Genomic DNA, 13,738 nt, shown 5'->3' with positions numbered 1-13,738 from the left:
AAATGACAATTTTCGAGCATTGTTTCTTCCGCAGCAATTAAATGTTCGAAATTACAGAGGCAGAAGTTTTGGCTTCAAGTAACCTTCAGTTTTTAATTAATGCATTTAGCTCTGGTTTAGATAACATGCCGCCTTAAGAAATAGTTGCAGCAAGGAACAGTAGCATAATTTTACATCAAATTTTGACTTAGTAAAGTATTCAAATTTTATTGTTATAGACTAAAAACTTTTTACAAATTATAAAACAAGGATAAAAAATCTTACCTTACATTCATCCAGTGTTCTTTGATTAAACATTTGATCAATATGATAATACAAAGCAAGTGATCTTGCTGAACAGATGTAGCCTAAGTCAAAGCACATGATCTTGCTGAAAGGATGTAGCCTAAGTTATAACTGACAAAACATGTTACTGTGAAATATGATAACTTTTGGTGGCTTGCATGTTTATTGGCAAAAAATAATGAGAATAATGAAGTTAAATTCAGTTTTTTACATCCCAAAGGACCTGCTGCTTCCTTTTTTTATCCAACACCAAGAGCTGATATACTAGACATTAGAACTGAAGATCTTCTTAAAAAGGTTGAACCTTGTACAGTAACTGGGAGAACTTATACACTCACTAAAGAAGAGATTGTAGAGACATCATGCCTGCTTGAACGAAGTATGCCACAACCTAAGTGAAAACTGTAAATAAATAATTAAATATATACTAAACAGATTTTTTTCATGAGCAATTATATGTTTTGTCACTTATAACTTAAGCTACATCCTTTCAGCAAGATCATGTGCTTTGAACTTAGGCTACATCTGTTCAGCAAGATCACTTGCTTTGTATTATCATATTGATCAAATGTTTAATCAAAGAACACTGGATGAATGTAAGGTAAGATTTTTTATCCTTGTTTTATAATTTGTAAAAAGTTTTTAGTCTATAACAATAAAATTTGAATACTTTACTAAGTCAAAATTTGATGTAAAATTATGCTACTGTTCCTTGCTGCAACTATTTCTTAAGGCGGCATGGTATCTAAACCAGAGCTAAATGCATTAATTAAAAACTGAAGGTTACTTGAAGCCAAAACTTCTGCCTCTGTAATTTCGAACATTTAATTGCTGCGGAAGAAACAATGCTCGAAAATTGTCATTTTGGGACGTCTGCTAATAAAGTTGGCAAATAACATTATGTAGGATTGTTGTTTTGCAGTTTTTCAAAGTTGTCTTCCAAGAACCTATAATATCCAACTGACGCTTAAAGCATTTATTTATCTAGCATGCCCCCTGAAGCATCTACTAAACTTCTCATTTTTATTTACTCATGATCCCATCGATTCTCCACCTTGAAATTTGGCACAAATCTAACCAATATATGTAGGAATAACATACTTTTTTTAAAAAAAAAAATCGAAAATGGTGTTTTTTTTAGAAATTCAATATTAAAAATTTTGAAAACAATTTCAAGAATTTTTTTCTTCTGAATTTGGTCATGTTACATATCAAATTGAAGCCCATTCGATGACCTTTAAAATTAGCTGTCAAACAGCCTTCTAGCACTATTGGTTGGAAACCTACAAGTATTTGAGTGATCCAAAACATTGCTAAAATTGGCTAGTTTGGCATTTTTCAAAAATTTAATACAAAAAAACTACTCAAGATATAAATTTAAAAAAAAATGGATTTATAATGTATTAAGTTCTTATTATCAAAATACAAAAAATCATATAAATCTGAAACATGAAGTTTCTAAATTAATTTTTCATTGGTTGATTTGATATGGAATGACTCATCAACCATTGTCTGCATCGATTTCATTCCTGGTAATTATAGTCACTCTCCAAAACCTTTTTATAATCAACTCCCCGTGTGCGCCTTGTCCTTTTACGGTGTAGGGCCTATCCCAGCCTATCCCTCCCCGCACATCGCATGACGCGGGGCAGGGCAGCATACGGCGTGGGCCGACTCCCGCAATCACAGACGTTTGTTTAATTGCCGAAGTGCACAGGCACTGGCCACATCGAGTAAAAGACTTTTAACAAATTTCATAGCGAACCGCGGTCCACACAGGTGGGCCCGGGCATCGCCGTTCGCAATTTACGGGATTGGCCGACTCCAATTGAACTCTCCCCCTCAACCTCGACTGGCGTGAGGGCTTAATATTAGTGACGACGCGTCAGAGCGCTCAGTGTAAACATAGTGTAATTTGTGTAGAGAAAAATAGTGTAACTGTAACTGCCAACTCAATTAAACGTCCACTCCACACACTCCGTGCGTGATGTGTATACAACAGTGCAAACCAGACTCGTGTATGTTATTTGTGAATTTCCCCAACCCAGTTAGGGATCAGTGTGCTATGCTGTGTAGGGCCAGTAGTGTATCAGTAATCAGGGATCCCTAACACCACTACCACCGCCGCCGTTCCTAGTGGGCCACGCAGGGGCATTCGTACCCAACGACCCACCTCGTGGTTAACCACCGAGTTAGCCTGACGCCCTCCTGGACACGTTTCACGTAAAAAACCAGCCGTCCTTTGCACGAATATTTCACTTTAGGAGCCAGTACTGTAAAGTAACAGTAATAACAGAGGGCACACATGCCTACCTGCAGCAATGTTGCCTGATTACTACAATTGCAACGTTTTTTTCACTATAGCGATTCCAAGTATTATATATTTATACTGCCAACGTTTTAATTATTTTTCATCCCACAATTTTAACCTTGAATGTGTGCCTTAAGATTAGTGAGGATTATAAAATGCTAGTGAAGATATATTTAACTCGAAAATTATATTTTTGTATTTTTTGTTTTCATAGGGGCCAATATTTATCCACAATTTCTCTGATATTCATATCCATTCAACTATAGATTTGCAAAAATTAGTTAATAGAAATTTTTTCTAGGAAACCTAATTATTTTTGTCAAGATTCTTTTCTTGGTTTCCCTTACTTGATGAATGATGACACATAAATACTATGTAGCAATAACCAATCAATACATACTTACTAAGACTTCATATAAATACAAAAAATACTTATGTTTCTGATTTTTAATAGGTTAAACAGTTATTCTTGAATGGAATAACAATATCACTTGAAGCTCAAAAGGAAGAATACATACATAGCTACTAGAAGTTTGACTGCAAAAATTCTCAATGACCCTTAAACAAAATTGTCTTCGTAAACATGTTTAGAACAGAATCACTAGTTTAAATTATATTCTTAGCAAAATAATTGAACCTTATACAAGCATACTTATCAGAAACAGCTTTTGTCAAATAAACAATATGATTATTCAGTGGTGACATGTCATGCATATGCTGATTCAAAGAGGAAAAAAATGTCTTTTCGTCTTACAAATACTTTGCACGTCCTTAGATGGGTTTGTTAGTCCACCTCTATCTTTCTGTGCAATTAATGAATTTTCAGCATTTCCCTCTGGCAACTGGTTAGGTCATCTTAAATTGGTAATTCCTGAGAAACACTAAAAATATTTTACAGTATTTTTAATGTAGCTATACTAACCTAACAATCTAGTGTTTTTAAGTACTTTTAATGTAACTAACCTAGCCTAATCAAACACTATCCATATTTGATTATACTTCGAAAGAAAAATTTTCGAAATTGATTTTTATTACTTTAATACTGCATAAAACTAAAAGTGAAATGTTTACATATTAAATCACTTCTCATCCATTTCCTCACCATATTTTATAAGTTAAGTCTTATAATCGTTGACGATAAAATTGGTACATTATTGGGCTTTGGTACAAGCAAGCTGGTAGCACATGTATTAAGAAATGTGTTGCAAATTTAAAATAGGGTGAAATTATGCGAAATCAACTACAAAACAAGACGTACTGAAGTAAAAACTATAATTTATTAACAAATAACAAGACATTACATAAATTTATATAATTTGGACAACAAAAATCAATGGAAAATATATTATGGTTTCATGCAGATAATACAATCTTTTTATTTATTTATTTTTTTTCAATCCACCTGCAGCTCCCCACATGAGCCAACAGCTCAAGAGATATAGGCCTTGTCACATTATAAACAAAAATTAAACATAGTTAAAATTGCAATAAAATAATCAAGTTTACATTATAATGAATTTTGCTAATCTACACTCTCAACAAATAATCACAAATTTTACAATTTACACAACACAACAAACAGTACATATTTATCATTTAATATACTCTGAATCATTTATAGGGTGTCCTATTAATAATACCAATAGCAAATTACATATTATTTACATTGTCATTACAAGGTGTTTATTTCACCAGCTAAATAAATATACATATTTTTCCTTTGATGTATTCTCTAACAACTTTTTTGAAATCATTAAAATTTTGTAGTAATATAATTTCTTTAGGTAGTTTATTAAATAGTGCTATACCTCTAAGTTGTACTCCTTTTGAAAATAAAGTTGTGTTATGGAATTTTGGTTTCAGTTTATAGTTATATCTTGTGATATAAGGTCCAGTATGTTCATATTCTACAAAATTATTTATATTAGCTTTTACAAATAAGAGCAACCTATAAATATATTCCGGAAAAAAAAAAAGGAATATATTCAACTCAGTAAATAAATGTTTACATGAGGCTCTTGTATCAGCTAAACATATAATACGTATGTTTTTTTTTTTTTTTGCAATCTAAAAAGTTTAATACTATTACTACAATTACCCCATATTTCAATACCATATATCATGTGTGTGTGAAAAAGTGCAAAGTATGCAGTTCGTAGAGAATTTCTGTCTATAATTTGGCTAAGAATTCTGAGGGCGTAGCAAGCTTTACTAAATTTATGTATAGTTTGATTGATATGTTCATTCCATTTTAATTTATCATCAATGTGTAAGCCCAAGAATTTAGTTGATTCAGTTTGACTTATCGCTTGATCTTCAAATTTAGATAATACTTGATCGAGCAGTCTTTTATTACCAAATTCAACAAATTTGTTTTATTTATATTGAGTTTTAAATTATTTGCATCAAACCACTTATTCAAGTTAATCAATTCAAATTCAGTTTTATTTTTTAATTCCAATATATTTTCTGCAGTTATAAGAAGATTTGTGTCATCAGCAAAATATATTATATTTACATCCGTTTGATAAGGTAAATCATTAACATATAGTAAAAATAATAAGGGCCCTAATATACTTCCTTGTGGTACCCCTGATTTTATACATCTCCAATCCGCGTAAATACCTCCCTCATTTTGATTTAAGAGTACCTTTTTTATACATTTCTTTAAATAAGAGCTAAATAATTAAAGTTCATTTTCTCTTATACCATAATGTTCAAGTTTATTAAGTAATATTTCATGGTTAACTGAATCAAAAGCCTTTGACAAATCACAAAAAACACCAAATACATGGACTCCAGAATCTAAATTATTTGATATAGTTTTAATTAACTGATAAATAGCCAATGTGGTTGATTTATTTTTTTGAAAGCCGAACTGGTGAGGATGTAAAATATTATTAGTCTCAAGAAATTTTTTCATGTGTTTTTGAAAAAAATTAGAAGTAAACTTATTGGCCTATCATTGTTAACATCAGTTCTACTTCCTTTTTTATATAAAGGTATTAGTTTAGTAATTTTCATTCTGTCAGGAAAAGTAGCTTCTCTTATTGAAGCATTTATGATATGAGTTATTGGAATTAAAATTTGTTTTGCACATTTTTTAATAATAAAAGATGATAAGTTATAAAAATCCATTGCTGTTTTATTACTTAATAACGCAATAGCTTTTGCAACCTCTCTCTGTTACAGGATATAGTATAAAATTAACATCAATTCTATTAGTTTTCTTTAGAAATAATTTGGATGGTCCATTGTACATATATGTAATTAGTTTTTTTGAACTGTAACCCAAGGTAATTGAATTATGTTGTTATTGACTACCTTACTAGATATATTACTTAAAATTTTAGAGGGTAAGTTTATCTTATCATTCTTATTATAATGCAATCCATGGCTTGTAAAACATGTTCTAGGAAAATCTCTAACGTCTATTACTCGTAAAAAATTGTACTTACTACAAAGTCAGAATTTTTTCATTAGTTTTCCTTATCTCTATATTTACACATGAGTTATCCATCAAGTCAAATCTGTGTGGGATTGTACATACCGCCACTTTTGTGTTACATAATGAAGGTAATACAGATTTCAAACTAGGATACACATTTTTTGATTCTTTCTTGAACACGTAATTTCCACCTGCTACTGGGTTAATCCATTTTCACGGGTGTGACATTTGCAGAGCAGTTTTCAGCCTTCAAAATCATTTATTACAACATTATGATTTATTTAGCTTTAAATAATGGTCACACATTTGTAGTACAATGCCAGGCGAACATTTTGAGCTAATTGGTTTTTGTTTTATTTGGTGTTTATTTTGATTCAATAACAGGGAAAGTTATGTCACGGGTGTGACAAAAATAGACAGTTCATTTCACTTCCATTAATATCATTGTAAAATTCTGTGAATTTATCAGAATTAAAAATTTAAAACTATGATACTATAAAAAAGTATTTCAAGCAAGACAATTGGGTTCAAGGCCATGAAAATTCAATAACTATTACATCTGGTTACTAAAAAAAAAAGTTATTCTGTCACGGGTGTGACAGTTACAAATTCACTCTATGAAAAAATTATTTTCAGAGTTAACTCAGTAATTACATAAACAGGAACTGATAATGTACAATTCTGGCTTGTTTTCTATGCATGATATGAAATTATAAATGAAACATCAACCTACAGTATATTGAGACAAATCTACTGCGAATGACATGGTGGAAGCAGCCCTTAATGTGCCACCTGGTAATGATGGTTCTGGAAGTTTCATCACAATATCACTGGCTGACACCAGACAAATATCACTTTGTTGTGGAAAGAAAAAAATCCAGGAATCACTTTTCTTACGCAGAAATTTTATATGAAAATCACTGAACTCTTTACCCTCAATGTGACCAATAAAGTATTTCTTGGAATTCTTACTTGCAAATTCTACCAGGACAAAGTCATTCACTTGAAGAGTTTCTATGTTTACACCTACAAACAAGTCAGATGCATTATGATCTTGATGATCTGAAAGTTCACTAGAATTCTCTTCTGTTTCATACACTTCAGAATCTGAATCTGTATAAACGTCCTCTACCTTGCTCTTGAAAACTTGGCAAATATCAAGATTGGAGGTACTTGTGTGTCTTACAAGTAGACTGTTAACGGTGTTCACCTTGAAAATATGTTTTGACTGCAATGCTGGGATTGGTCTTACATTTTCCCATCTCTTTTCTAACATTTCCCTATTCTCTGCAATTGTCTGTGACGTCACATAAACAGTTTTTACAGTTTCGACAAACAGTTTTTGCACATTCAAAAAAATCTACAGCAGAGTTCACTATACATTTTCTTGTCTTTACTGCATTCCAAACCAGTCTCTTCACACAGCCACCAATTCCATCAACAGCCCCCTTCCCATGGGATGTGGCAAAGAATACCCACTCACCCTCCATGTCAAAATCAGGTTTCATGAAGCAGAGATTGGAGAGTGTAAATTTATTTTTAAACTGAGCTGCACACCCATCAGAAAAAATAGTTACTTTTTTTATTTGTGGAAAATGTTTCTTTAACAGAGCAAAAATTTCCCTTAGATATACCCACACAGAGCATTGGTCATGAGTCAATTCATCACTGACAATTACGATTGAACGTGTCTCATTCTTTATCCAGGCACAGCAGGTAAATAAGGTTACTTGTGAATGAGCCCAATGTGCACTTTGGATTTCATCTTGTGAGGTAGCAAGGTAATTCTGAGCAAAGTCAACTTGTATAACAACGTGGTTGTCTTGAGCATTTAACTTGCATTCCTCAAATGACTTAGCCTGAACCTTCTTAACATAAGCATGTACCTTAAATGTCGGCAGTTGTGCATTCAACTCCTTAACAGCATTCTGTAAAGGACCTTTGATCTCTACAAGCTTTGGTCGATTGTCTGATTCACTCCATTTTTTCCAAATAATGGTTGAATTAACATCACAGTCATGGGGAAGAAAGATTTCATTAGCACAGACCTCACATAAACCAGTTGCACATGCTCATTCAATAAATCACAACATGAGTTTTTTATCAGTTCATTTATATTACCTGGAAAGGTTTTAACTTTCTTATTGATGGATTCAACAAGATAACTGATGTTAGAGTGATATCTGCAAATGCAAACACTGTGAGGCATTTGCAAAGACAAAAGAACATGTTTGGGGCGAAGTTCATGGAACTTTGATCGCTTTATTTTTATTTCAGGACACTCTATTCGGAACAAGATAAATGCTTCCTTAACAGTCATTATCATGTGTCTCTTCTGTACAGAATAACGCACATCCATTTTAGAATCTTTGATTAATATGGCATCTTTGATGCCTGGTGGCTCGCATCGTCACAACAATAAAACTATTTGACAGTACGTTGACACATTTCATCGCAAGAAGTGGATCTCTTTTGCTCACTTTTCTCTTCTAGTAAATGTTTTGCAACTTCCGGTGTGTCATGTACTAACTTTCTTATAACTGCCATTTTTTTCCCTGGGCTGTGTGGTAATACTTTTTTTATTCGATTTACTGCCTTGCCGAGAGATTGTGGGCAGCGATATGAGCCTAGGTTTGGTTTAACATTTATTCCACTTTTTTCCTTTTTGCTTTGCCTACACCGTTTTTGCCTTTCTGCATCCTGTAAACGCTTTAATTTTAACTTCTACTTGGATATCAGTTTTTTCGCACTCTCTCTTCTTTTCTTGTCCCTTTCCCGTTCCTTTTGCAAGTGTACTTCTCTCCTTTCTATGTCCTTCTTAAGCTTCTCACAGAGCTTTCTCATCGGATCTGTTGAACTCATTTTATCTGAAAAACAAACAGCGACATTTTGGTGAACTACAGACGTACTCCTAATTAAGTTATATGTTGTTATTTTATGATATAACTGTCAAGTGCATAACCTCCATCTGACATGTGCAATTTTTACTACATCCTGCTAAAAAAAGACAAAAAATTATTTGTATATATCTTTTCTGTCATGGGTGTGACAATCAACTAACGTTTTACTTAATTCCCAAATCATTGAAAGATAAGTTACTGTATAATCAGCAAGTCTTAACATTTTAAAGGCTTCCTACAAAATTGTCTTACAAAATATATGCAATTTCTTGTGTTAAGAAAGCTGAATCAATATTTTTACGTAGTGGTGTCATAAAGTAGTCACGGGTGTGACATAAAAAGAAGCAAATTTTCTTTAAAAAATATAAGTTTTAAAAAACTGTAGTATTTAGGATACATAACCTCACTTTTAGAAGAGCAGATTTAACTACTTCTACCGAGATGAGAGAAAATTTACTTGTGCCTTTTTCTGTCACGGGTGTGACAAGACAACATTAAACGGTAAATATGTATTGTACGGATTAGCGCCAAAAAAAAATCTTACAAATATGAAATAACTTTCATTATATGCTATCTTACGTCCTCTTTTCAGAACCGCCTGCGGAGATAAAAAATTCCAAATACTTTTGGAGATATGGCCGTTCTTATTTTGCTATACCAGACGTGTGTATTAATTTGACCGTCGCCATTTTATATTTTGCCGTGTGCGCGTGAATGTCTAAATAACAGAAATTTTCCATTATGTAAGGTTAGTTACATTATAAATACTTCAAAATAAACCAAAATTAAAAATTATATCAATTTATTTTACATGTTGTATAGTTTTAAGTATTTATAATGTAACTGACCTGACCTAACAAAATGGGACAAAGGTAGATTAGGTCAGGTCAGCTACATTATAAATACTTTGAAACTGAACAGACATTAAAAATAATAAAATTAATTTTATTGGTTGTTTAGTTTTAAAGTATTTATAATGTAGCTGACCTGACCTAACAAACCGGGAAAAAGGATGAACAGAATAAACTCACGTAAGTTTCTTTTTACATGATGTATTCGTTCACGTGAGAGTCCTAAGATCCACATAAAGTTCTGCCATTCCCGATTACACCCGAATATTCACCTTCGGCCAACCTCGGGATTTATTTATTTTTGCGCAGGAAAAATGAATTGAAATATTAAAAGTGGTCGGATAGGTTAGCTACATTAAAACAATTTAAAACCATTTGGATGGTTAGTTAGGTTAGTATAGCTACATTAAAATAAACACAGAAATATTAATAAATAAACCCGAGGTTGGCCGAAGGTGAATTGTTCGGGTGTAATCGGGAATGGCAGAACTTTATGTGCATCTTAGGTTTCTCCGTTTGGGAACATCGCAAAAAAAAAAAAAAATGATACTTGTAAACAAGCAACCGTTATCGCCGCACGAGTTCACAGGATGAAAATTAAAAAATTCGATATCTCCAAAAGTATTTGGAATTTCTTATCTCAGCCGGGTTTAATGAAAAGAGGAAGTTTAAGAGCACAGAATAAAGATATTTTCGGATTTTTAAATTTTTTTTAAAAAAAAATCGCCAAAAAATGAAGATTAAAAAATTCGATATCTCCTAAAGTAATTGGAATTTTTTATCTCCGCAGGCGGTTCTGAAGAGAGGATGTAAGATAGCATATAATGAAAGTTATTTCATATTTGTACGATTTTTTTTGGCGCTAATCCGTACAATACATATTTACCCATTAAACTATTATGAAATTAATATTATAGATACCACTTACCTCTATCAAAAGTTTTTGCCAGTTTCAATGAGAGTAGACTTGTTGGTTCAATTTGTAAATAGTTCAGCTGAATGATGTAAACATTGTAGCAAATATCACTGTTGCCAAAACACCCTAAAAAGGTGTGACACTACTTAAACAATGAATGCAAACATACAAGCATTAAAAATTACAATCAAATTTAATTTAAAAGTAAAATTATTTGTTTAGGCACATAACATGAATCATAAATAGAGCCAAGATTATATGGTTTTATGCGAAATCGCGAATTTTCACGCGAAATTCATCCCAAACCGCGAAAAATGCGAAATGTTTTCTAACCACAAATAAACACCTCAATATTGATTTAAATCGTTAACTACCGACTATTGGTTGATTGACAAAAATTCCGTATCTGTTTGTAGAAGAAATGGTCGTCATTCAACTGCAGTGTGGTGGTTATTTAATGCGTTAATTATTCATCTTAAAAAATTACAAGATATCACAAAAATTGACGATTTCACGAACAAAAAAAGATCGTTATCGGAGTTAGGTTAGAGTTTTTAAACGCATCTAGCCACTAGAGATCACGCAATATTACCAACTGACGATCGTAAACTTAAAATTATCAAGTTAACAAACACAACAACGTGAAAAGTCTCAGCGCCTTGTTTGCTGTATCCTTTGAAAAATACACGTGAAAAAAAACTGCATTCATTAAATAAATACGTATGAAAATAAAATAAAAGCGAACATTGATATGTAATGATCACTTAATATTTAATGAAATTTCACTGTAACGCAATTTTGTGTGCTTGTTGAATAAGCAGTTTACCGTGAAGCCTTCATTTCATTTCACACTTCACAGGCGAGAGTGCCAAAATCGTAACATAATCGAAGTTTTCCGATCGCTAATGAAAAAGCACCTTATTGCAAGGATTTATTTATTTTACGGTCATTAAATATTTTAAATAACGCTTACCTACCCAACCCTCCCGGAAAATAAATAAAAACATTTATTTCACTGACCTGACATAACCTAACCTTTTACTTCGGGTTGAGTATATGGCTCTCTCGCCTGTAAAAAGTAGGCTTCCCGCGGTTTATTTTTTCGCTAAAACTTCAGTAAATACTAGTTTTTTGTACCTCCGGGCTTTGTTTACAAATGACGTGCATAAATGAAAGCTAAATTTCTTAATCATGCCGAAAAATAAAGCTACTGCGGCATCACGTGCTGACGAGTTTAAGAATGAGGGATTATATGTCAGTGACGGAAAAATACTTTTCTGTAAATATTGTAATTGCCGTTTGGAGCATGAACGTAAGGACACGGTAAACAAACACATAATTAGCGACAAACATGTAAAAGCTAAACGATCCCCATGCACTTTGAAACGACAGCTTTCTATCCCAGAAGCAGGAGTGGCGCAAATATGCGCAAAAAAACAAAAGGAAGATTTTGTTCTCGAAACTGTTGAAGCCTTTGTAGCTGCAGATATTCCTCTTGAGAAACTTGACAACAGCAAGCTGACTGCATGGATGCAGAAGCATGTAAGTGATGCTGGTGATCTTCCAACAGCGGATTGGATGAGGAAAAAGTACATTCCCCTACTTAGAGAGAAAAAAGAAGTGGAAATCAAGCAGTAGCTCTTGGGGCAAGATGTGGTCATACTCGCAGATGAAACCACTGACAAGAGTAATAATTGTGTTTTCAACATCTTGTTTAAAATTCTGAAACCATGTGCTGAACAAGATGTTATATTAGGGGCTTCTTGTGTCCTTGATGCAGCAAATGCTGTTTGTTGTTCTCGGGCAGTGATTGATGTATGCTACAAATATGAAGTCAAGGAAGAAAACATAATTGCGTATGTTACAGATAGTGCCAGGTACATGACAAAATCTGCTGGTACCCTTGAAGGTGTATTTGGTGACCACATGTACCACATACAATGTTGGGCCCATAAAGTAAACAAAATGAAAGTGGATTATCCTGAATTTGCAGCTGCTGCTTTAAAGTTAATATGGATACCTGCAACGAATGTGGACTCAGAAAGATCTTTTTCTAAGTATTCTGTAGTTGTAAGTGACAGAAGAAGATCTCTAAAACCAGAGAATGCTGAACTGCTGACAATGGTGGCTTTTTCCTGAGCTTAATTATATTGCATTTATAGAACAAAAGTTTAACTGTAGTTTCTATTTTAATTAATTTAGACTCTCTCCTGAACTCAGGAACAGTACTTACCTGCATAAGAATACTAAATATTTTAGTTGTTAATTTTTTATGTACTCTGAACATAGTATTGTTTAATGTGCATATTTTAAGTCTCTAACCACGAATTATTGAAGCATTTGATCAAGGCAGCTCTGCTAGGTGTGTACATGTTATTACATGTGTTTTAATTTTTTATGACGATAAAGACGAAATCCACAATTCTTAATGACGAAAAGTCCTTTTTCATAACACCATAAAATCTTGGCTCTAATCATAAATGATAAGATGCGAATGTAATATTTAATATTTTATCCATTTTATTTTATGTTCAGGCTCACTTTTACATGGATTCACCCTACTATAACTATCTCATCTTCTTTCTTGAGACATGTCTTGTCTTCTCTTATTCCTCTCACCACTTCAATTATAGAAGCTCCTGGTTTGATATAAACTTACTTGTGAAATGTAATTCCAGTCTGCTTTTACGCTAGCCTATTTGAACAACCATAAGCACAACACAACATTGTTTTATTTCATGAAAAACAACATTTCAAACTTGTATTCGCAGTTTGTTTTGGTCGCATTAGTGGGCGTGTCCCAAAAAGCAAACAACCACTCCCTAACTTCTTACCTCCATGGTTGAGGTAGCCACATTCCCCCCCCCCCCCCTTTTTTTTGTTAGTTTATCTATGACTCTATTTCATGGTATCCCAAGTCTTTATGTTGGTTCACCTGTTTTGTAAAAAATATAGCAAGATAAACTGTTTTGGAGCGAAAAAATATAACCTAAGAAACGTTTAGTACCTAAACACGTGTTTTATTTT

General features: G+C 32.8%; 1 long non-coding RNA gene across 1 annotated transcript; it reads right to left on the bottom strand.

Moving 5' to 3' along the window:
* Positions 1 to 3,854: 3,854 nt before the first annotated feature.
* On the bottom strand, positions 3,855 to 13,500 carry LOC134546282 (uncharacterized). The gene is made up of 2 exons (XR_010079128.1): positions 10,724 to 13,500; positions 3,855 to 8,911 (listed from the first exon to the last, which is right to left on the bottom strand). It is a non-coding gene; the product is annotated as an uncharacterized LOC134546282 (long non-coding RNA).
* Between the last annotated feature and the right edge of the window lie 238 nt (positions 13,501 to 13,738).

The sequence above is a fragment of the Bacillus rossius genome, chromosome 1 (assembly GCF_032445375.1).
Source record: "Bacillus rossius redtenbacheri isolate Brsri chromosome 1, Brsri_v3, whole genome shotgun sequence".
Lineage (NCBI taxonomy): Eukaryota > Metazoa > Arthropoda > Insecta > Phasmatodea > Bacillidae > Bacillus > Bacillus rossius.
Note: the sequence above shows the minus strand (reverse complement) of the source record. Positions and strands in the feature narration are given on the sequence as shown.